Source organism: Scyliorhinus torazame, chromosome 7 (assembly GCF_047496885.1).
Source record: "Scyliorhinus torazame isolate Kashiwa2021f chromosome 7, sScyTor2.1, whole genome shotgun sequence".
NCBI lineage: Eukaryota > Metazoa > Chordata > Chondrichthyes > Carcharhiniformes > Scyliorhinidae > Scyliorhinus > Scyliorhinus torazame.
The window spans coordinates 301,698,755-301,723,568 of NC_092713.1; the positions used below are offsets into that span (position 1 = coordinate 301,698,755).

Here is a 24,814-nt window from a genome sequence, read left to right on the forward strand (position 1 = left end):
AGGCATCTGTCCGTCTCACCAGGCATCTGTCCGTCTTACCAGCCGCGTGTCCGTCTCACCAGCCGCGTGTCCGTCTCACCAGGCGCGTGTCCGCCTCACCAGCCGCGTGTCCGTCTCACCAGCCGCGTGTCCGTCTCACCAGCCGCGTGTCCGTCTCACCAGCCGCGTGTCCGTCTCACCAGCCGCGTGTCCGTCTCACCAGCCGCGTGTCCGTCTCACCAGCCGCGTGTCCGTCTCACCAGCCGCGTGTCCGTCTCACCAGCCGCGTGTCCGTCTCACCAGCCGCGTGTCCGTCTCACCAGCCGCGTGTCCGTCTCACCAGCCGCGTGTCCGTCTCACCAGCCGCGTGTCCGTCTCACCAGCCGCGTGTCCGCCTCACCAGCCGCGTGTCCGTCTCACCAGGCATCTGTCCGTCTCACCAGCCGCGTGTCCGTCTCACCAGGCGCGTGTCCGTCTCACCAGCCGCGTGTCCGTCTCACCAGGCGAGTGTCCGTCTCACCAGGCGAGTGTCCGTCTCACCAGGCGAGTGTCCGTCTCACCAGGCGAGTGTCCGTCTCACCAGGCGAGTGTCCGTCTCACCAGGCGAGTGTCCGTCTCACCAGGCGCGTGTCCGTCTCACCAGCCGCGTGTCCGTCTCACCAGCCGCGTGTCCGTCTCACCAGCCGCGTGTCCGTCTCACCAGCCGCGTGTCCGTCTCACCAGCCGCGTGTCCGTCTCACCAGCCGCGTGTCCGTCTCACCAGGCATCTGTCCGTCTCACCAGGCATCTGTCCGTCTCACCAGCCTTGTGTCCGTCTCACCAGCCGCGTGTCCGTCTCACCAGCCGCGTGTCCGTCTCACCAGGCATCTGTCCGTCTCACCAGCCTTGTGTCCGTCTCACCAGCCGCGTGTCCGTCTCACCAGGCGAGTGTCCGTCTCACCAGGCATCTGTCCGTCTCACCAGCCGCGTGTCCGTCTCACCAGGCATCTGTCCGTCTCACCAGCCTTGTGTCCGTCTCACCAGCCGCGTGTCCGTCTCACCAGGCGAGTGTCCGTCTCACCAGGCGTCTGTCCATCTCACCAGCCGTGTGTCCATTTCACCTCTTTAAACCTATCATCTTCTGCATCATTGTTTGTAACACTCCGACATTTTGTGTCAGCTGCAAATTTTAAAATTGTGGTTCGCAAGCCCAAGTCATTAATGTACATCAAAAACAGCTGTGGTCCTGGTACTGACCCTCGGATAACCCACCGCACCCCTCCCTCCAGTCTGAAAAGCTCTGGTTTTCTAACCCTCGGGCAATGCTGCATCAATGTCGTTCCTACCTCTTTAATCCCTTGACCTACAAGTCTGCTCACAAGCTTATGCTGTGCTAGTCTGTCAAGTGCATTTTGAAAATCGACACAGCCCTCCTCCACTCTCTCTGCGTTACCTCATCCAAAAAGCTCAGGTTTGTCAAACGACATTGTTATTAGCCCGTGCTTGTCCAAGTGGCTTTTAATTATGTCCTAAATCATTGTCTCCAAAGCTCGGCCACGGCTGGCATTATCCTGGCTGGCTAAGTTCATCCCTCCCTCCTTTTCTTAAACAGGAGTGTAACATTTGCAATTCTCCAGCACTCTGGCACCATCACTCCGTGTAAGGGAGATGGGAAGGTTGTGGCCAGCACCCCATTTCACTCAGCAATGTCGGATGTTTCCCATCCGGAATGTGGCAATTGTTCTGTTTTCATACCACCAGGATTCTTGGTGTGTCTACTTGATTTTTACCTTGTCCAGTATCCTGGCAACCTCTTCAATTATCACTCTTTTCCAAAGTTCTCTTAAACAACGTTGCAAAGTAATCATTTAAACCTTCAATGAGGCATTCTGCCTTCACTTTCATCCCCAATCAGCCCTGGCCACTCCACTTGCACATTTTAAGACTTCTGGATTTCCATTTATGTTAACCATTCTTCTATTTTCACATTGTCTCTGTCTCCCCAATGTCCCATCTCCTCTTACTTTCTATATCCAGGCTGATTCCTTCCTGTATAATCAAGTCCACCTAGCACCGCCTCTCTGGCAGTGCCGCTCTCCCTCAGCGTGCCCCTCCGACAGTGCTGCTCTCCCTCAGCGTGCCCCTCCGACAGTGCCGCTCTCCCTCAGCGTGCCCCTCCGACAGTGCCGCTCTCCCTCAGCGTGCCCCTCCGACAGTGCTGCTCTCCCTCAGCGTGCCCCTCCGACAGTGCAGCACTCCCTCAGCACTGACCCTCTGACAGTGCAGCACTCCCTCAGTACTGACCCTCTGACAGTGCAGCTCTCCCTCAGTACTGACCCTCTGACAGTGCGGCACTCCCTCAGTACTGACCCTCCGACAGTGCAGCACTCCCTCAGTACTGACCCTCTGACAGTGCAGCACTCCCTCAGTACTGACCCTCTGACAGTGCAGCACTCCCTCAGTACTGACCCTCTGACAGTGCAGCACTCCCTCAGTACTGACCCTCTGACAGTGCAGCACTCCCTCAGTACTGACCCTCTGATAGTGCAGCACTCCCTCAGTACTGACCCTCTGACAGTGCAGCACTCCCTCAGTACTGACCCTCTGACAGTGCAGCACTCCCTCAGTACTGACCCTCTGACAGTGCAGCACTCCCTCAGTACTGACCCTCTGACAGTGCAGCGCTCCCTCAGCGCTGCCCCTCCGACAGTGCAGCAGTGCAGATAGGTTCAATTGACCAAGAAACTCAACCCTATGTCAGCTCGGGTTCATTGGAAGCACTCTTGCCTCAGGTTCAGATGTTTGTGGGTTTGACTTTCAGTCCAGAGACTCAGTGGCACAAATCTAGACACTGTGGGAGAGTGGCACTGTCGGAGGGTCACTACTGAGGAAGTGCTGCACTGTCGGAGCGGCAGCGCTGAGGGAGTGCTGCACTGTCGGAGCGGCAGCGCTGAGGGAGTGCTGCACTGTCGGAGCGGCAGCGCTGAGGGAGTGCTGCACTGTCGGAGCGGCAGCGCTGAGGGAGTGCTGCACTGTCGGAGCGGCAGCGCTGAGGGAGTGCTGTACTGTCAGCGGGTCAGTACTGAGGGAGTGCTGCACTGTCAGAGGGGCAGTATTGAGGGAGTGCTGCACTGTCAGAGGGTCAGTACTGAGGGAGTGCCGCACTGTCAGAGGGTCAGTGCTGACGGAGTGCTGCACTGTCAGAGGGTCAGTACTGAGGGAGTGCCGCACTGTCAGAGGGGCAGTACTGAGGGAGTGCTGCACTGTCAGAGGGGCAGTGCTGAGGGAGTGCTGCACTATCAGAGGATCAGTACTGAGGGAGTGCTGCACTGTCAGAGGGGCAGCACTGAGGGAGTGCTGCACTGTCAGGGGGTCAGTACCGAGGGAGTGCTGCACTGTCAGGGGGTCAGTACTGAGGGAGGAACATATGTGAGAACTCCACCCTGGGTGGAACATACTAGGAGTCTTGGAAACAGCAAGAGACTCGGACCCCAATTTTAAAATGCGAAGTGAATGAGTATAGAGTGCATGGGCCCAGGGTAATGGAGGCCTGGCCGATTTTCCATACTTCCCAAATTAAGCTTTCTCTTGGGAACAATGTGAGGTGATTAGAGAGCGTGAGGCAGTGAAGGGAGTCGGAAGTTTGGATTCTCTCTCTGTGGCTGCCTTCAGCTTTGCTCTGCATCAGTTGTCCCTTGCTGGATTACAGCTGTTGGGTGGCTGAATCAGCAGAACTAGCAACCAGATCAGCGCCCTAGCAACCAGATCAGCAACCCTAGCAACCAGATCAGCAGCCCTAGCAACCAGATCAGTGGCCCTAGCAACCAGATCAGTGGCCCTAGCAACCAGATCAGCACCCCTCCCAACCGACATCACACAATCACTCTGACCAACATGCTCACCAAATGCACAAATTTGAAACTAAAGAAAAAAAAAAATCACACAGGAAACCTTAAATCAAACTCATCACATTATCTAAAGGAACAGTGTCCTGCAACGTTAACCCTTTCAGTGCTGACTAAATTATGACCAAAGTGTTCCCTTTCTTGATAAACTCCAGACACTAAGTTTTGCTGCAATACTTAGAGTAAAAGGTTGAACTTGCATTTAGTTAGCACCTAGTGCATCCTTTGAATGCCACTTTGCAGGTTAGGTGGATCGGCTGTGCTAGATTGCCCTTAGTGTCCAAAGCTGCGCAGGTTAAGTGGGGTTATGGGGATAGGGCGGGGGGTGTGGGCCTCGGTTGGGTGCTCTTTCAGAGGGTCGCTGCAGACCTGATGGGCCGAATGGCCCTCTTTCTGCACTGTGGATAATATGGATTCTAGAAACTGCGCGAAATTCATAAATTTGCCGCAAGTGGCAATTGGGTTGAAGGGGGAAGGAGATGTTGCTTCTTAGTCTTCTTGCTTGACCTCCAGTAAGTTCTGAGGCTTTTCCCCCGGTCTCTAAGCGATTTAACTTTAACCTGCTATCACTTTACCGAATTAGCAACGACTTAATGAATCAATTAAGTAAATAAGTAATGTTAGACAGGCAGGGCAGTGCAGATGGTGTGCCGTCACTGCAGCATGTGGGGGTCTGTGGACATCATTGCGGTCCCCGACAACCACATCTGCGCTCAGCTTCTGCAGCAACCTCGGCTCAGAGTTCCTGAGCTGGAGTCTGAGCTGCAGATGTTGCGGGAGATCTGGCAGGGGGGAGCGGTACATGGACGCTTCGCTGCAGGAGGCAGCCACATCCTTAAGCTAAGTAGAACTCAAGAGTTGTCCTCATGTCAGTGACAGGAGGGCAGGTCCGACGGTGGTGAAGGAGCTTCAGATCTTGATTCTGACAAACAGGATAAGCAGTGCTCTGTAGGCGAAAACATAGACTGCAGGGTGGACAAGCAAACAATCTGTAGCATCGTAGTGGAGAATGCCATTCACGTCGAAGGAGGGGAAAGCATGTAGTCGTGATAGGGTAGAGTATGGAGGATAGATACAATTACCGGTGAAAGAGTTCCAGACCGGTACAATGATAGTACCCAAAAACTTCTAAATGCAAATGGAGTCTACATGTTGAATAGATTACATGGTGAAAGTGGGGGGGGGGGGGGGCAACATGACACAGTGGGATTGTCACTGGACTAGTAATCTAGAGATTCAGTGTAATGCTCTGGGGTCCCAGGTACAAATCCCACCGTGACAGATGGTGAAATGTGAATTCAATTAAAATCTGGATTTAAATAAAGGTCTAATGATGACCAGGAAACTATGGCCGAACGGCAGTAAAACCCATCGGATTCGCTAATGTCCTTTTAGGGAAGGAAATCTGCTGTCCTTACCCGGTCTGGCCTACACGTGACTCCAGACCCACAGCAGTGGGGTTGACTCGCTGGGGTTGACAGTGGGGTTTGTTATGGGCGAGGCGTTTTCAGAACCCCCAAAATGTACCATGGAGTTCAACCAACCTCGCCCCTTTAATGGATTGGTGCTTTCGAAGCACACGGTATGGTTTTCAATTATGGACACGTGGGTTTTTAAACACAAAACAATGTTTATTGCATGAACTCAACTTAGCCTTTTAAATAAACGTTGGACCATTTAACACCCTTTACTTCAAAGATAACCCCAAAAATAATACAACAGTAAATAATCCCTCAAAATGTTCCTTCAAACTGCCAAAAGACTTCACCTTTAACAACAGACATGAGGTTACATTCAATATACTTATAGTCACAACAGACCAGTTGTGTTTTCTTATTGCAGCTTTTTGCAAAACACCTCTCATCTTTCTCCTTAAACTGGCTTTCTCCTTTAATGCAGCTCTCAGCAAACCAGCCAGGCACTTTTCAGCTGCTCTCCTCAAACTAAACACTGCAAAATGGCTGAACTAAAACCAAGCTCCACCCACACTCTGACATCACTGCATTTCTTAAAGGTACATTGCTTAAACATCCATTTCTTAAAGGCACTCTCACATGACAGGTTGAGCAAGTCACTCAGTTCAAGGGCAATTAGGGATGGGCAGTTAATGCTGGCCTAGCCAGTGATGTCCATATCGCATGAATGATTTTTTGAAAAATATTACGGAAGTTCTCATGGCCATGAAGTTTTGGTGACTGTCGAAAAATTAGAGGATAAGCAAATAGGAGGGGTAAAACAAAAAGAATGAGGTCGTTAGAAGGAATTTGAAGTTTATTCTGGAGATGGGAACAGCCAGCCTTGTCACATCTATGGGTTTACATGGAAAAGGTCCATGCAAATGGGTCTTGTGAGGCTAGTTGCTCAGGAATTTGAAGAGCAACTGGGTGTGGTACTGGGAACAGAAAATACTACATGAGGCCCTGGCGGGAATCGATACTGGCCTTCTGCAAGATTGACCCAAGTCAATAAACTCATTATCGCTATATGGACTTTGGGTTTATCCACTCACATCTACACAAAGGAACAAGAACATGTTATGAATATGTAGCTAACTTCCAGACACAGGTGATCAACTTTGCAGCAGACAAACAAAGCGGCCATCAGACTCTATAATGGACTAGTAGCTGGTCAGACAAGAGTGTTTCAGAGGCCAATGGATCTTGATTGAATCACCTTGGCGGAACAGGTGTATCCTGTTTATTCCCATTACCGAGTTTATGTCTGGGTGGGACAATAGAACTCAGGCCAGGTATGGACGTACACCTGTGACTCAGTCTAGCAGAACCAGTATAAAAGGTGAGACATTGGAACAGATCTTCAGCGATAACCTGGGAGTCCCGCAGGCACAACCATTGCAAGAAGGACCCTGGGTTCCGAGCCCAGAGAAGATATCCACATTGAGTGATCATAGCCTGGCCAGCCTCCTTCACTAAGTGCAGATAATACCTAGAGCTCAGTTGTGAGTCTGACTCATATTTTGTGTAAGTGAGAGAATGGTGAATAAAATTGGGTTAAACCGTGAACTTGTGTTTTGTCCTTTGTACATCTCGCAAATAAGAGCATCTGAGTAAAAAGTTTTTAGTAATAAACTGGTAGAAGTATCTGATAATCGATGGACTGGGCATATCAGTCGTGGGGGAGGTCAGAAAATGGGGCCTGGAAGCACCACTAGCACTGGGAGAGATCATGGACAGCATTAGCTCCATGCAGGCGGGGAAGACGCCAGGACCAGACGGGTTCCCGACAGACTTCTACAAAGAATTTGCAACAGCACTGGCCCCGCACCAGCGGGAGATGTTCACAGACTCGCTAGCTAAGGGTACTCTGTCACCCACGCTAGCACAGGCCTCAATCTCGCTAATACCTAAGAAAGATAAAGATCCAACGGAATGTGGGTCATACAGACCCATCTCACTGCTGAATACAGGCGCCAAAATACTGGCCAAGATTCAGCCAAAAGGCTAGAAGACTGCATACCAGAGGTGGTCGCAGAGGACCAGACGGGCTTTTGTCAAAGGTAGACAGCTCACCTCGAGAACATTAGGCGCCTGCTGAACGTGATAATGACCCCCTCCGGGGAGAGAATACCAGAGGTGATTGTCTCCCTGGACGCAGAAAACGCCTTCGACAGGGTCGAATGGAAATACCTCACAGGGGTACTGGAGCGGTTCGGGCTTGGAACAGGGTTCACCTCCTGGGTAAAGCTCCTGTACAACGCTCCCATGGCGAGCGTACGGACCAACAACACCAACTCCCGATACTTCCAGCTGCACAGGGGCACCAGACAAGGATGCCCACTGTCCCCGCTGCTGTTCGCCCCAGCGATCGAACCACTGGCAATCGCGCTCAGAGCTGCAAAAAGCTGGAGGGGGATCCGAAGGGGAGGCAGAGAGCACAGAGTCTCACTCTATGCAGATGACCTGCTCCTCTACATTTCGGATCCACAGAGCAGCATGGACGGAATCATCGCGCTCCTGAAAGAGTTTGGCACCTTCTCGGGCTACAAACTCAACCTGAGCAAAAGCGAGATCTTCCCGGTACACCCACAAGTAGGTGGGGCAGCACTAACGGGACTGCAGCTTAAACAAGCCCGACTCAAATTCCGCTACCTGAGGATCCAAATAGCCCAGGACTGGAAAGGGATCCACAAATGGAACCTCACCAGTCTGACAGAGGAAGTAAAAAAGGACCTGCAAAGATGGAACGCACTCCCACTCTCCCTCGCGGGGAGAGTTCAGACGATCAAAATGAACGTACTGCCCAGGTACCTCTTCCTATTCAGATCCATCCTGATCAACATCCCCAAGGCCTTTTTCAAAGCACTAGGCAAACTAATCATGGTGTTCGTATTGGGTTGGGGGGGGGGGGGGGGGGGGGGGGGGGATGCTAGGATCCCAAAGAAGGTGGCGACGGCCGAGCGAATAAGGGGGTGGATCAAGGAGCCAGAAGCCGAGTGGGTGCGCTCGGAGGAGACCTCCTGCAAGGGGACCTCCCTCCGGGCCCTCGCCACGGCAGCACTCCCATCCCCACCCAAAAAACACTCCAGCAGCCCGGTGGTGATAGCCACTCTCCAGTCCTGGAACCAACTACGGCAGCAATTTGGCCTGACCAAAATGTCGGATAAAGTTCCCATCTGCAACAACCGTAGGTTCACACCAGCGCTGACTGACGCCACCTTTAAAAAGTGGGGACGGGACGGAGGGACACTGACAGTCAGGGATCCTATATACGGACGGCAGGATCGCAACACAGGACGAACTGACGGAGGAATTCCAGCCAGCCAGGGGGAACGAGCTAAGGTACCTGCAACTCAAAAACTTCCTACGAAAGGAGACCAGGACGTACCCACAACCACCACGACAGACATCACTGGAAGAGTTACTGGACGTAAGCATCCTAGATAAAGGAAACTGTAGCGACATGTATGAGCGACTGGTAGAAAGGGCCGACACCGTACTGGACGCAACAAGAAAGAAATGGGAGGAGGACCTGGGGTTTGAAATAGGGTGGGGACTCTGGAGCGAAGCACTGCATAGGGTCAACTCCACCTCCACGTGCGCAAGGCTCAGCCTGACACAACTAAAAGTGGTACATAGAGCCCACTTAACAAGAACCCGTATGAGTAGGTTCTTCCCGGAGGTGAAGGACAGATGTGAGCGGTGCCAAGGAGGCCCAGTCAACCACGCCCACTTGTTCTGGTCTTGCCCCAGACTTGCGGGGTACTGGACAGCCTTCTTCGAGGCAATGTCCAAGGTGGTGGGGGTGAGGGTGGAGCCATGCCCGAAAGTGGCGGTCTTCGGGGTTTCAGACCAGTCAGATCTATTCCTGGGAGGAGGGCGGACGCCCTTGCCTTTGCCTCCCTGATCGCCCGCCGCAGAATCCTGGTTGGCTGGCGGTCAGCAGCACCGCCCAAAGCTGCAGACTGGCTGTCCGACCTCTCGGAATCTCTCCAAATGGAGAAAATCAAATTCACCATCCGAGGGTCAGACGACAGCTTCCACAGAACGTGGGAGCCATTCACCCAACTGTTCCGGGACCTGTTCGTGGCCAACAAACAAGCAGAAGAATAGCCAGGTAGCCAAGAAATAGGGGAGAGTAGCCAAAGCATGAGAGCGAGAGATAGACCGGGGGGGGGGGGGGGGGGGGGGGGGGGGGGGGGGGGGGGACATCTAAATCTAAGAGAAAAGAAAACTGAACCACAGGAGGGGGGAAAGGGGCAGAGGGGGGGGGGGAAGAGTAAAGAGACAGGGAACAATAGAGGATGACCAGGGAGGGGGCGGGGAGGGAGGCAGGGGAATGATAGCCGGAAGGAGGGCACGGGAAACGATAACAAACTTGGCATCTACAGGAACAGAGAACAAGGAGAATCCAGGCGAAAGACGGGACGAACGGCTGAAGTGGGGTGAGCGCGAGACGACAACGGCAGCGAAATCCGTCAACACCAACACCAAACCCATTCGAATGTTGGCCTCTCTGTATTGGACATAAGTAATGTAATTGTTTCTCCGGCACCCAAATGTATATCTACCTCCCCGGTCTCCCCCCCCCCCGCCCCCCCCCCTCACCAACAGCTACCTACTTATGTGTTGTAAATAATATTGCCAATTGTACAGAGTTGCTGCTGTTGAGCTGGTGCATAATACCTTATATATATATATATCTTATTCTGTGTACATAACGGTAGATATACTTTGTTCAAAAACCCAATAAAATCATTTATTAAAAAAAAATAGTGTCTGAAAATTTACAGGCAATGTGGATGGTGCAGATGTTAGAGTGAACTGGCCCACACTGGGAAAAGTACTCCTGAAAGAGAGTCCTTTTGCTGTTTTGGCCAAAGTCGATCTGTTGACATTAAAGCCGCGATTCCTGCAGGGGTGAAAACATTTCAGATAGAAATGTTCCTGAAGCTCCCAAGAGGCAAGCAATGCAGAAGGGGAACCATGGGAATCAAACAAATACATTTATGGCCTGAATGATGCCTCCAGAGTGTGGCATTTTTGGTGAGATTTTTTTTTTTAACTGAATGTAGACCGTGTTCAACTAAAATCAGATGTTGTATTGGTATCAAAAAGGGAAACTTGCAGGCATCTTCCTGATGCATGTTGATGGTTTCTTTTGAGGTGGAACTGTGTAATTGGAGAAACATTTTTCTAATAAGATTAAAGTGGAACTTAGATTGAAGTCAGGCTTCAAGGGGTTTTTTTAAATACATTGGTTTCGACATTTAGCAGAATAGGTCTGGAGTAACTTTGAATCAGCAATCCTCTTTAGAGGGTGTCACTCTTATCCTGGTTAACCATGCAAGGTCATCACCGAAGGATACTGTCACAGCTAAAGAAGAAATAAAGTCATTGTGAAGATTGGATGGTCAGTCGAACTGGTTATGCACTCAGGCAAGATTAGATGTTATTTTTGATGCATTGGAATTAAGTGAAACACCCTAAAGTCGAGGATGTTTAAAAGGCAATTAAAACATTTTTAAAAGTTAAATATGGAGAAAGGCACACTTAAAATCCCATCCTTGCTGACCCAACAAAATGAAATGTTATTTCTAAGTGATCTTTCTGATGCCAATCTTCCTGATAGTCAAGTGCGGCTGGTTTCATAAGATTTATTGTGAGTGAAAATGGGAAATGTTGCCCCGTAGGCTGGGAAGCTAAGAAAATAAAATGAGTCGTTAAAAGTACTTCAGCTGCGGAAACACTGGCTCTTGTGAAAGCAGCAGGTACGAGATTGTATTTGTCAAATACTTCAGGGGCAATTCTGAACAAGCGGTGTGCTAAATAAAGGTTTACTCATTGAATGAATGTTACCCAGATTATAGTTGCGTGTGGGTTATCTGCACTCTGCAAAAAGTGGAAGTGAAAAAGGATTAAGGATTCACTCTGCCAGCGTGAAATAAATGTTAGAAACAAAATAAAATCTCCAAGCTAAAATGGATTGATGCAAGTCATCAGCAATCTGATTGTTTCATGAAAAGACGTGCTTGGAGCAACGGATTATTCAAGATCCCGGTTGAGAGGTGACTTGTATTATTGTGCTTGATAGAGAATGTGGAAAATCATTTTTCTTTCTTCTTCAACTTAACTTAAATAATGTTCACAGATAATATTTCAGGTTTGGTTTTAAAACGACAAAAGGGAATCTCTCAATTGAATAAATTAAGGTTAAGTGTACATACATTGGGCACACTCCTTGGTAATTATAAGTGCACAAACAAAGAGACACTTGCTGACACTGGTGGGGAGTTGTAGACTTCGGAGCTATATTTGCAATCCCCCCACTGTGGGTAAATCTAAAACGAAGTAAAGATTATAAGGACCGAATTCTCCGGATGTTGGGATTCTCTTTTCCCGCTGGCAGCGCATCCCTGCCCGCGCTTTTCCGGCGGCGTGGGGTGGCTTCAAAGGGAAATCCCATTGACAAACGGCGGGAAGAGAGAATCCTGCCACCAGCGAACAGTGCGCCGCCCAGAAACGTGCGGCCAGCGGACCGCAGAATCCCAACCCTGATCTCCTCTGACACCAACTGGCGATAAGAAGTTTAACAATGAAGCACAGTATTAGATTAAAAGAAGATGCTTATAATGCGACAAAGAATGGCAATAAACTGGAGAGTTTTAGAGACCAGTAAAGTTAATAAAAGGGGGAGAGGAAAAATGAATATGAACTTAATCTAACCATCAACATAAAACAGATTGTAGGAACTTCTACAAGCCAATAAAAAGGAGGAGAGTAGCTAAAGTAAACTTTGCCCCTTAGAGGCAGAGACAAAGAACAAAGAACAGTACAGCACAGGAACAGGCCCTCCGGCCCTCCAAGCCCATGCCAACCATGTTGCCCGTCTAAACTAAAATCTTCCACACTTCTGGTGTCCGTATCACTCTATTCCCATCCTATTCATGTATTTGTCAAGATGCACCTTAAACGTCACTATCGTCCCTGCTTCCACCACCTCCTCCGGCAATGAGTTCCAGGCACCCACTACCTCCTCGGTAAAAAACTCGCCTTGTACATCTCCTCTAAACCTTGCCCCCTCGCACCTTAAACCTATGCCCCCTATTAATTCACCCCTCTACCCTGGGAAAATGTCTCTGACTATCCACTCTGTCTATGCCCCTCATAATTTTGTAGACCTCTATCAGGTCGCCCCTCAACCTTCTTCGTCCCAGTGAGAACAAACCAAGTTCATTCAACCTCTCCTCAGAGGTTGCCCTCCATACCAGGCAACATTCTGGTAAATCTCTTCTGCACCCTCTCTAAAGACTCCACATCCTTCTGGTAGTGTGGCGACCAGGATTGAACACTATACTCCAAGTGTGGCCTAACTAAGGTTCTATACAGCTGCAACATGACTTGCCAATTTTTATACTCAATGCCCCGGCCAATGAAGGCAAGCATGCCGTTTGCCTTCTTGACTACGTTCTCCACCTGTGTCGCCCCTTTCATTGACCTGTGGACCTGTACACCTAGATCTCTCTGACTGGCAATACTCTTGAGGAGAGACAGGAAAAATCATCACAAGGAAATGGCAGAGACATTGAACAAATATTTTGCATCTCTTCATAATAGAAGACACAAGTTTCATGCCAGAAGTAGAGGGTGACTGAGGGGCTAATACTTGAAGTAATTACAAGCAGATAAAGAGTATTAAAGAAAGCTTAAGGGACTAAAATATGGCAAACCCCCAATGCCTGATGGATCAGATCCTAGAATTCTCAAAGCAGTAGCCACAGAGTCAGTGATTGCGCCAGTTAGGATTTTCCCAAATTCCCTACATTCTAGAAGGACCCCAGCAAACTGGAGGTCTGCAAAACGTAACACCACTGTCCAAGAAAGGAGAAAAAAAACAAGGCAGGTACTGGCCAGCTATGATCATTGCTGGGACCTCAGCTAATTACTGTCAATATTAATGAAAGACCAAGAGTAATGTATCCAGGTTTGTTGAAGATGTAAAACTAATTGGGAATGTAAGCTGCGAGGAAGACACAAAAAAGAGGCTGGGAGGAAATACAGGCAGGTTAAAGTAAGATAACGAGGTGTCAAGTGAGAAAGTGAGAGGTTATCCACTTTAGTAATTAGAATAGAAGAGCAGGATTTTTTTTTTAAAGCCCTGAAAACAGTTGATATTCAGAGAAACTTGGATGTACTTTACAAGGAATGCAGAGTTAGCAGGCAGGGCCGTTGCAAAGGCATGGAACACAAGAACAAGGGAGTCCTGTTCTGATTATATCGAGCTTCAGTGAGGCCACACCTGGAGCAGTGTGTGCAGATTTCATCTCTACATCGAAGGAAGGGTGTACTTGCATTGGCAACGGTTCTGGGATGAGGAGACATGTCCTCTGATGAGACGCTGAGTAAACTGGGCCTACGTTTTCTCGGGTTTAGGAGAGGGAGGTGCGTTCTCATTGAAGCCGACAGGATTCTGAAAGGGCTGGGCAGGATAGACAAGGTTGTTTCCCCTGGCTGGGGAATGTAGAACAGGGGGGTTTAGTTTTGGGACAAGCGGCTGATCAATTAGGACGGAGGGCGGCATGGTGGCACAGTGGTTAGCACTGCTGCCTCATAGCGTCCGACCAGAGTTCAATTCCGCCCTCAGGTGACTGTCTGTGCGGAGTCTGCACGTTCTCCCCGTGTGTGCGTGGGTTTTCCTCCGGGTGCTCCGGTTTCCTCCCACAGTCCAAAGATGTGCAGATTAGGTGGATTGGCCAAGCTAAATTGCCCTTAGTGTCCAAAATTGCCCTTAGTGTTGGTTTGGGTGGGGTTACTGGGGTTATGGGGATAGGTTGGGGTTGTGGGCTTGGGTAGGGTGCTCTTTCCAGGAGCCGGCGCAGACTCGATGGGCCGAATGGCCTCCTTCTGGATTGGCCGTGCTAAATTGCCCTTAGTGTCCAAAGATGTGCAGGGTAGGTGGGTTTACGGGATTACGGGGATAGGGCTGGGGAGTGGGCATAGGTAGGGTGCTCTTTCAGGGGGTCAGTGCAGACCCGATGGGCCAAATGTCCTCCTTCTGCACTGTAGGAATTCTATGGTTCCATGGACTGAGATAAGGAGAATTTTGTCAATCAGAAGGTTGTGAATCGTTGAAGTTCTTTACCCCAGAGGGTTGTGGACGCTCCCATTGTTGAGCAAGTTTAAGGCTGGGCTCGACAGATTTCCGATCCCTCAGGGAATTAACGGCCAGGGGGAAACAAGCTGGGAAATTGAGTTGTGGTAGCCTTGATCGTACTGAATGACGGAACTGACTGGGGCTTTATGGTCTACTTCTGCTCGGACGGTTGGAGAACAGGCCAGTGTACTATGTACAAAAATAAAATGCGACATTGCTATTTTGGGGTAAAACAAAACTCAAACTTCCCTTTTCACCTTACCATGAAGAGCACTGCCTTTCAATCTGTCAACTTTCTCACCCTGCTCGAGAACGGTCAGTGTTGTCTGTTCGTAGCTTAAGTCTGATGGGTGACAGTGACCTGGGGGTCAGTGTGGCCTGCGGTCTGTACCAAGGCAGCGTCCAATTGCTAGAGCTAATGGTGGGAAACGTGGACAGTGGCTGAACTGGGCCCTGGCTTCCTCTGTCAGCATGTAAAACCACTGCTGCAGCTGCCTCATCATTATCCAAGGCACGTCCCTCCCAGTCATCAATGATAGGTTCGATTCCGGCTTGGGTCACTGCCTGTTGCGGAGTCTGCACGTCCTCCCAGTGTGTGTGTGGGTTTCCTCCTGGTGCTCCGGTTTCCTCCCACGGTCCCAAAGATGTGCAGGTTAGGTGGATCGGCCGTGATAAATTGCCCTTAGTGTCCAAAATTGCCCTTAGTGTTGGGTGGGTTTACTGGGTTATGGGGACAGGGTGGAGGTGTTGACCTTGGGTAGGGTGCTCTTTCCAAGAGCCGGTGCAGACTCGATGGGCCGAATGGCCACCTTCTGCTCTGTAAATTCTATGATAGCCTGAGAGTCTTGGAGCGGGTGGAACAAAGGTTCACTGGATTGATCCCTGGGATAAGAGGCTGTCTTGCGAGGAATGATTCAGCAGAATGGGCCTGTACTCTCTGGAGTTTAGAAGAATGAGGGGGGGGGGGGGGGGGGGGAGGGGTGGCACGGTGGCGCAGTGGTTAGCACTGCTGCCTCACGGCGCCGAGGGCCCAGGTTCGATCCTGGCCCTGGGTCACTGTCCATCTGGACTTTGCACATTCTCCCTGTGTCATCGTGGGCCTCACCCCCACAACCCAAAGATGTGCAAGGTAGGTGGATTGGCCACACTAAATTGCCCCTTAATTGGAAAAAAAAATTTGGGTTTTTGAAATTTATTTTAAAAAGAGAATGTCAGGTGATCTCACTCAAACGTCTAAAATTCTTCGAGAGCAGATGCTGAGGAAAAGGAGTGGGCCATTTAGAATCATGATGAGGAGGCATGTCTTCACTCAGGGGATTGTGAATCGTAAGAATCAAGAGGTACAGGGATAGGGTTAGAAAGTGGAGTTAAGGGAGAAGATCAGTCATAATCTTATTGAATGGCAGAAGAGGTCCGAGGGACCGAATGGACATCTTTCATGTTCTTTTGTCCACGGGCAGAAGTATCTTCAGAATGTGCGTTTGTTGTCCATCATTGCCTGGCCCTCGGGATAAGGTGGGCACCAGCACATTGTGGAGTCCACTCACTCCGTTTCTCCATTCCTTCACAAATCTTTCTCCTTCAAGTATTTCTCCAATTCCTTTTGGATGTGATTGACTCTTAAGTGTCACAGGAACCACAGGAGTTGGGCGGCACAGTGGTTAGCACTGCTGCTTCACAGTGCCAGGGACCGGGGTTCAATTCCGACCTCGGGTGACTGTGCAGAGTCTGCACGTTCTCCCCGTGTCTGCGTGGGTTTCCTCCGGGTGCTCTGCTTTCATAGAATTCACAGTGCAGAAGGAGGCCATTCGGCCCATCGAGTCTGCACTGGCCCTTGGAAAAATGCACCCACTTAAGCCCCTGTTTTCAACCCTTTCCCGTAATCCAGCAACTCCACCTAACCTTTTTGGACACTAAGGGGCAATTTAGCATGGCCAATCCACCTAACGTGCACATCTTTGGACTGTGGGAGGAAACCGGAGACTCCGCACAGACAGTGACCCAAGCCGGGAGTCAAACCTGGGACCCTGGAGCAGTGAAGCAACTGTGCTAACCACTATGCTACCATGCTGCCCCCCCGCCCCCTACAGTCCAAAGACGTGCAAGTAGGTGGATTGGCCGTGCTAAATTGCCCCTTAGTGTCCAAAGACATGCAGGTTAGGTGGAGTTATGAGGTTGCGGGGAAGTGGGCCTAGGTAAGGTGTAGGGTGAGTGCAGACTCGATGGGCCGAATGGCCTCCTTCTGCACTGTAGGAATTCTATACTATGATTCAGGCCAGACCAGGTAGGGAAGGAAGGACATTAATGAACCAATGGGCTTTTACTGACAGCTTCATGATCACCTTTACTGAGACCAACTTTTATTCAGAGATTTCTCAAAGTAGATTTCAGATCTTCATTGACACAGTGACATTTGAACTCATGTTCTCCGGATTAGTAACTTAGCAACAAGCATAGCACCACTGTCAGGTTGGAAAACATCACACTAACCGGGTATGAAACTGACCATTGATAATATTCCCATCAAACGACACTGCAAAGCAGAACAGCGCTATTTAAATATAAGAAAACACATGCAGGACTGTATGAGAGTCTGTAAATATTGGGAAGTCTAATGTCCCTAAGCGTGGTACATTGGCGAGGACCATGCAGACGCTGCGACAATGGATAAACGGACATCGTGCGACAATCGCCAGGCAGGAATGTTCCCTTCCAGTCGGGGAACACTTCAGCAGTCAAGGGCATTCAGCCTCTGGTCTCCGGGTAAGCGTTCTCCAAGGCGGCCTTCAGGACGCGCGACAACGCAGAATCGCCGAGCAGAAACTTATAGCCAAGTTCCGCACACATGAGTGCGGCCTCAACCGGGACCTGGGATTCATGTCGCATTACATTCACCCCCCACCATCTGGCCTGCAAAATCCTCCCAACTGTCCTGGCTTGACACAATTCACACCTCTTTAACCTGGGGTTACCCCATCTCTGGATCTGTAAAGACTTAATTACCTGCAAATGCTCGCATTCAAAGCATTGTCTTGCATCTTTGACTTTGTCGATATGTGTTTCTGGAACCTACCTCTTCATTCACTTGAAGAAAGAGCAGCGCTCCGAAAGCTAGTGATTTGAAACAAACCTGTTGGACTTTAACCTGGTGTTGTAAGACTTCTTACTGTACCCACCCCAGTCCAACGCTGGCATCTCCACATCATGGCAAGTCTAAAGTTTCCATCCTCACTCCCAATTCCATCCCACAGCTCCCAGTTCTATCCCGGTCTGACAGCAGTCGGAGATTAAGCCAGTTCTTTTGCAAACTTGGTGTCACATTTGACCATGAGATGAGCTTCCATAGAATCCCTACAGTGCAAAAGGAGGCCATTCGGCCCATCAGATCTGCACCGACCCTCTGAAAGAGCACCCTAACTAGGCCCACTCCCCACTCTATCCCTGTAACCACATAACCCCACCTAACCTGCACACTCCTGGACACTAAGGGGCAATTTAGCATGGCCAATCCACCTAACCCATACATCTTTGGACTGTGGGAGGAAACCGGAGCACCCGGAGGAAACCCACGCAGACAGGGGGCAAGTCCCGAGAGACGTGCTGTTAGGTAATTGAAATGAAAATGAAATGAAATGAAAATTGCTTATTGTCACAAGTAGGCTTCAATGAAGTTACTGTGAAAAGCCCCTAGTCGCCACATTCCGGCGCCTGTTCGGGGAGGCTGGTACGGGAATTTGGACATTCTGAATTCTTCCTCCGTGTACCCGAACAGGCGGCAGAATGTAAGGGTGTTGAACGAATACTCCATATCGGTCTTCACCCAAGAGAATGAGGGTGTAGGTATGGAACTAGGAGCTTTTCACAGTAACTTCATGCAGTGTTAATGTAAGCCGACTTGTGACAATAAAGATTATTATTATATTATTATGTGTAAACTCCACACAGTCACCCGAGGCCGGAATTGAACCCGGGTCCCAGACGTTGTGAGGCAGCAGTGCTAACCACTGTGCCGCCTGGATTACGACCTCGTATTCGGACCTTCACTCAGTCCGCCGCCTATTTCCACCTCTAATATATTTTTAAAAATGAATTGAATGAAATGAAAATCGCTTATTGTCACAAGTAGGCTTCAAATGAAAAAAAAAAGCCCCTAGTCGCCACATTCCGGCGCCTGTTCGGGGAGGCTGGTACGGAATTCAGGGGATATTGACGTTGCTGGCTGTGCCAGCGTTTATTTTCCATCCCTAATTGCCCTTGAACTGAGGGCATTTACGAGTTAACCACATTGCTGTGGGTCTGGAGTCACATGTAGGCCAGACCAGGTAATGACGGCAGATTTCCTTCCCTAAAGGACATTAGCGAATCAGATGGGTTTTTACGAACAATCAACAATGGTTCCGTAGTCATCATTTAAAAAAAACTGAATTGGTATTTCGCCATCTGTCGTGGTGGGATTCGAACCTGGGTCAGAGCATGACCCGGGGTCTCTGGATTATTAGTCCAGTGACAATACCACAATGCCACCGCCTTCCGACTTCACCCCATCTTAGCTCTTCTGCTGCTGAAACCCTCATTCAGGCCTTTGTCCCTTTCAGACCTGATCATTCTAAAGCAATCTGACTGACTTCCCACATTCTACCTGGTGTCATCCCCAGAACTCCAACCCCCCCCCATGTCTTAACTCGCCCCATGTCCCGTTACCCGCCCCCCCCCCCCCCCCCTTGCTTGCTGATCTACACTGGCTGCTGGTCAAGCAACATCTTGACTTAAAATTCTTATCCTTGTTTTCAAATCGCTGCATGGCCTTACCCCTCCCTATCTCTTTAATCTCCTCCAGCCCCTCAACCTTTAATCTCCTCCAGCCCCTCAACCTTCCAAGAGATATCTGTGCTGTTCTCATTCAGCCTCTGGTACATATTCGCCTCACCATTGTCCACCTTGTCTTCAGTTTCCTGGGTCCCCAAGCTGTGGAAATCCCTCCCCACACCTCTCTGCCTCTCTATAACTCACTTTACTTCTTTAAGACACTCTTTGAGACCTCTCTATCCCCGAGGGTATTTAAGAGTCAACCACATTGCTGTGGGTCTGGAGTCACATTTCGGCGGCCAGACCAGGTAAGAGCGGCAGATTTCCTGCCCTAAAGGACATTAGTGAACCAGATGGGTTTTTGTGACAATCGACAATGGTTTCACTGGGGAGAGAAGGGAGAGAGGAAGAGGGGGGGGGGGAGAGAGAGAGAGAGAGAGAGAGAAAAGGGGTGGGGGGGGGGGGAGAAGATTGGGCAGGGGCAGTGAGAGAAGAGGGGGTGGGGGAGAGAGAGAGAAAGAGGAGGGGAAGGAGAGAGGGGGGGGGAGAGGGGAGGGCGTGTGGGGGTAGAGGGGAAGGGGTTGGGGTGAGAGGGGAAGGGGTGGGGGGGAGAGAGGGAAGGAGGTGGGGGAGTAGAGAGGGGAGGGGGTGGGAGCTAGAGAGGGGCTGGGGGATGTGGAGAGAAGGAAGGAGATAGGGGAGAAAGGGAAGGGGGTGGGGGGAGAAAGGCAAGGGGTGGGGGAGAAAGGCAAGGGGTGGGGGAGAAAGGCAAGGGGGTGGGGGGGAGAGAGGGAAGGGGTGGTGGGAGAGAGGGAAGGGGTGGGGGGAGAGAGGGAAGGGGTGGGGGGAGAGAGGGAAGGGGTGGGGGAGAGAGGGAAGGGGTGGGGGGAGAGAGGGAAGGGGTGGGGGGAGAGAGGGAAGGGGTGGAGGGAGAGAGGGGAGGGGGTGGTGGGAGAGAGGGGAGGGGTGGGCTGAGAGGGGATGGGGTGAGGGGGGAGAAAGGGTAGGGGGTCGGGTGTGGGGATTGGGGAGAGGAGAGGGTGGGGGGGGAGAGGAGGGGGTGCGCAAGAGAGAGGAGGAGGAGGGAGTGGGGGACAGAGAGTGGAGGAGGGGGTGGGGGACAGAGAGTGGAGGAGGGGGTGGGGGACAGAGAGTGGAGGAGGGGGTGGGGGACAGAGAGAGAGGAGGAGGGAGTGGGGGACAGAGAGAGAGGAGGAGGGAGTGGGGGACAGAGAGAGAGGAGGAGGGGGTGGGGGGCAGAGAGAGAGGAGGAGGGAGTGGGGGACAGAGAGAGAGGAGGAGGGAGTGGGGGACAGAGAGAGAGGAGGAGGGAGTGGGGGACAGAGAGAGAGGAGGAGGGTGTGGTGGACAGAGAGAGAGGAGGAGGGAGTGGGGGACAGAGAGCGAGGAGGAGGTGAATGGGGGAGAGAGAGAGGAAGGGTGGGTGGGGAGAACGCAAGGAGGGTTGGGGATAGAGAGGAGAGGTTGGGGGGGGAGAGAGGAGTGGTGAGATTGGAAGGGGGTGGGTGGGAGATTTGGGGGGAAGATTGGGGGGTGAGGTTGGGGGGTGAGATTGGTGGGGATGAGATTGGCGGGGGGTGAGATTGGCGGGGGTTTAGATTGGGGGGGTGAGATTGGGGTGGGTGAGATTGGGGGGGTGAGATTGGGGGGGTGAGATTGGGGGGGTGAGATTGGGGGGGTGAGATTGGGGGGGTGAGATTGGGGGGGTGAGATTGGGGGGGTGAGATTGGGGGGGTGAGATTGGGGGGGTTAGATTGGGGGGGTTAGATTGGGGGGGTTAGATTGGGGGGGGTTAGATTGGGGGGGGGTTAGATTGGGGGGGTTAGATTGGGGGGGTTAGATTGGGGGGGTTAGATTGGGGGGGGTTAGATTGGGGGGGGTTAGATTGGGGGGGGGTGAGATTGGGGGGGTGAGATTGGGGGGGTGAGATTGGGGGGGGTGAGATTGGGGGGGTGAGATTGGGGGGGTGAGATTGGGGGGGTGAGATTGGGGGGGTGAGATTGGGGGGGTGAGATTGGGGGCTGAGATTGGGGGCTGAGATTGGGGGCTGAGATTGGGGGGGTGAGATTGGGGGGGTGAGATTGGGGGGGTGAGATTGGGGGGGGTGAGATGGGGGGGTGAGATTGGGGGGGGGTGAGATTGGGGGGGTGAGATTGGGGGGGTGAGATTGGGGGGTGAGATTGGGGGGGTGAGATTGGGGGGGTGAGATTGGGGGGGGTGAGATTGGGGGGGTGAGATTGGGGGGGTGAGATTGGGGGGGTGAGATTGGGGGGGTGAGATTGGGGGGGGTGCGATTGGGAGGGGTGAGATTGGGGGGGGTGAGATTGGGGGGGGTGAGATGGGGGGTGAGATTGGGGGGGGTGAGATTGGGGGGGTGAGATTGGGGGGGTGAGATTGGGGGGGGTGAGATTGGGGTGGGTGAGATTGGGGGGGTGAGATTGGGGGGGTGAGATTGGGGGGGTGAGATTGGGGGGGTGAGATTGGGGGGGGTGAGATTGGGGGGGGTGAGATTGGGGGGGGTGAGATTGGGGGGGGTGAGATTGGGGGGGGTGAGATTGGGGGGGGTGAGATTGGGGGGGTGAGATTGGGGGGGTGAGATTGGGGGGGTGAGATTGGGGGGGTGAGATTGGGGGGGTGAGATTGGGGGGGTGAGATTGTGGGGGTGAGATTGTGGGGGTGAGATTGGGGTGGGTGAGATTGGGGGGGTGAGATTGGGGGGGTGAGATTGGGGGGGTGAGATTGGGGGGGTGAGATTGGGGGGGTGAGATTGGGGGGGTGAGATTGGGGGGGTGAGATTGGGGGGGTAAGATTGGGGGGGGTAAGATTGGGGGGGTGTGATTGGGGGGGTGAGATTGGGGGGGGTGAGACTGGGGGGGTGAGACTGGGGGGGTGAGACTGGGGGGGTGAGACTGGGGGGGTGAGACTGGGGGGGTGAGACTGGGGGGTGAGACTGGGGGGTGAGACTGGGGGGTGAGACTGGGGGGTGAGACTGGGGGGGGAGATTGGGGGGGAGATTGGGGGGGAGATTGGGGGGGAGATTGGGGGGAGATTGGGGGGGTGATTGGGGGGGGAGATTGGGGAGGAGATTGGGGGGGAGATTGGGGGGGAGATTGGGGGGGAGATTGGGGGGAAGATTGGGGGGAAGATTGGGGGAGATGGGGGGGAGATGGGGGGGAGATTGGGGGGAAGATTGGGGGGGGAGATTGGGGGGGAGATTGGGGGGGAGATTGGGGGGAAGATTGGGGGAGATGGGGGGGAGTTGGGGGGGAGATTGGGGAAGATATTGGGGGGGGAGAAATTGGGGGGAGATTGGGGGGGGGAGATTGGGGGGGGAGATTGGGGGGGGAGATTGGGGGGGAGATTGGGGGGGAGATTGGGGGGAGATTGGGGGGAGATTGGGGGGAGATTGGGGGAGGGGGAGTTGGAGATGGGAGTGGGGTGGGGGAGATTGTGGGTAGGGGGGAGATTGGGAAGGGAGGGGGTGGGGGGGGGAGATTAGGGGAATGGGAGATTGGGGGGTGAGATTGGGGGCGAGATTGGGGGGGAGATTGGGGGGGAGATTGGGGGGAGATTGGGGGGAGATTGGGGGAGATTGGGGGGGGGAGATTGGGGGGGGGAGATTGGGGGGGGGAGATTGGGGGGAGATTGGGGGGAGATTGGGGGGGAGATTGGGGGGAGATTGGGGGAGGGGAGTTGGAGATGGGGTGGGGGAGATTGGGAAGGGAGGGGGTGGGGGGAGATTAGGGGGATGGGAGGAGATTGGGAAGGAGTGGGGGGGGGTGGGGGGTGATATGGAGATGGGGTAGGGAGTGGGGAGGGGGAGATGGAGATTGGGAAGGAGTGGGGGGTTTGGGGTGGGGGAGATTGGGTGGATGGGGAAGAGGGAGATTGGGAAGGGGGAGATTGGGAAGGGGGATATTGGGAAGGGGGTAGGTTTGGGGGGTGAGATTAGGAAGGGGGAGATTGGGGGGTTGGGGGGTGAGATTGGGAAGGGGGAGATTGGGGGGTTGGGGGTGAGATTGGGAAGGGGGAGATTGGGGTGGGGGGGAGATTGGGAAGGGGGAGATTGGGAAGGGGGGGTAGGTGTGGGGGGTGAGATTGGGAAGGGGGAGATTGGGGGGGGTGAGATTGGGAAGGGGGAGATTGGGGGGTTGGGGGGGTGAGATTGGGAAGGGGGAGATTGGGGGGTTGGGGGTGAGATTGGGAAGGGGGAGATTGGGGGGTTTGGGGGGAGATTGGGGGGTTTGGGGGGAGATTGGGAAGGGGCGATGGGGGGGGTGAGATTGGGAAGGGGAAGATGGGGGTAGGGGGGTGAGATTGGTAAGGGGGAGATTGGGGGGTGAGATTGGGAAGGGGAGATTGGGGGGTTGGGGGGTGAGATTGGGAAGGGGAGATTGGGGGGGAGATTGGGGGGTTGGGGGGGAGATTGGGAAGGGGGAGATAGGGGGGTTTGGAGGGGAGATTGGGGGGTTGGGGGGGAGATTGGGAAGGGGGAGATTGGGGGGTTGAGGGGGAGATTGGGAAGGGGGAGATGGGGGGTGAGATTGGGAAGGGGGAGATGGGGGGTGAGATTGGGAAGGGGGAGATGGGGGGGGGGGGGGGGCTAGGTACCAGGGCTGATGCTGGGCTGAGGTTGGTGCGGTGCCGCAGTGACAGTCGGAGTGGGATGGACAGGATTCTTCCACCGGGAACCCGGACTGATTCTCAGACGCAAATAAACCCCCTTCACATGAAATAAAATAGCGGCTCAGCTCGGAGAGGCCGGTGCAGTCCCCGCCCTGGGAGAACCGCGGATTGACAATAAACAATTAAATCTCGAGTCTGTCACACATCAAAGCTCAATGCAAAATGCAGCACAGTCATATTGAATGGAGCGGCTGGGAGGAGTAGCCCCCGGTGCTCAGTAATACCCCCTGCCCCGGCTCAGTAATACCCCTGCCCCGGCTCAGTAATAACCCCTGCCCCGGCTCAGTAATAACCCGTGCCCCGGCTCAGTAACCCAGAGGGTACCTTTCATTCGCCGCAGTCACATCACTAAATGTGGGCAGCTATTCTGCTGCACATTGTAAATATTTGTTTGCCATGGTTTGGGGTGAAATGTCCTTACCGGCGAGGTGGCTGCAGCAGAGCGGAGCGCTGGTACAGTGAGGATTTCAGCTTGCCCACATTGACACAGTGCCAGCTTCAGCTGCTCTGCCTTTGACACAAGCTGCCGGCTCCAACAGCCACACAAAGCACAAAAAATGGCTGCAGTGTCGACTCTTAAAGTGACAGAGCTGCTCACTGATGAGTGGCTCACTCAGGCACACAGCTCCTCAACATGGGGACATGGAGCACTCCACCTTCTAATAGCGCTAAATATAAAGATTTTTTTGAAAAATAAGAATTTTGAGGAATTAACCAAATCCACAAACCAGGTTATTTCTTCCAAATATCAAGATGTAGACATTTAAAGCCGGGGAAATGTATTTCTGAAATGTCAGTTGGTTATTAGCACTCTGGTCTCTGAGGCT

General features: G+C 52.5%; 1 protein-coding gene across 1 annotated transcript in view; it reads right to left on the bottom strand.

Moving 5' to 3' along the window:
* Positions 1-24,564, bottom strand: part of cyfip2 (cytoplasmic FMR1 interacting protein 2) — a 183,725-nt gene extending 159,161 nt beyond the window's left edge. Inside the window, exon 1 of the mRNA XM_072512939.1 lies at positions 24,409-24,564. The gene's annotated coding sequence lies outside the window, so the exon portion shown is untranslated. The remainder of the gene's footprint in view (positions 1-24,408) is intronic.
* Positions 24,565-24,814: the final 250 nt, after the last annotated feature.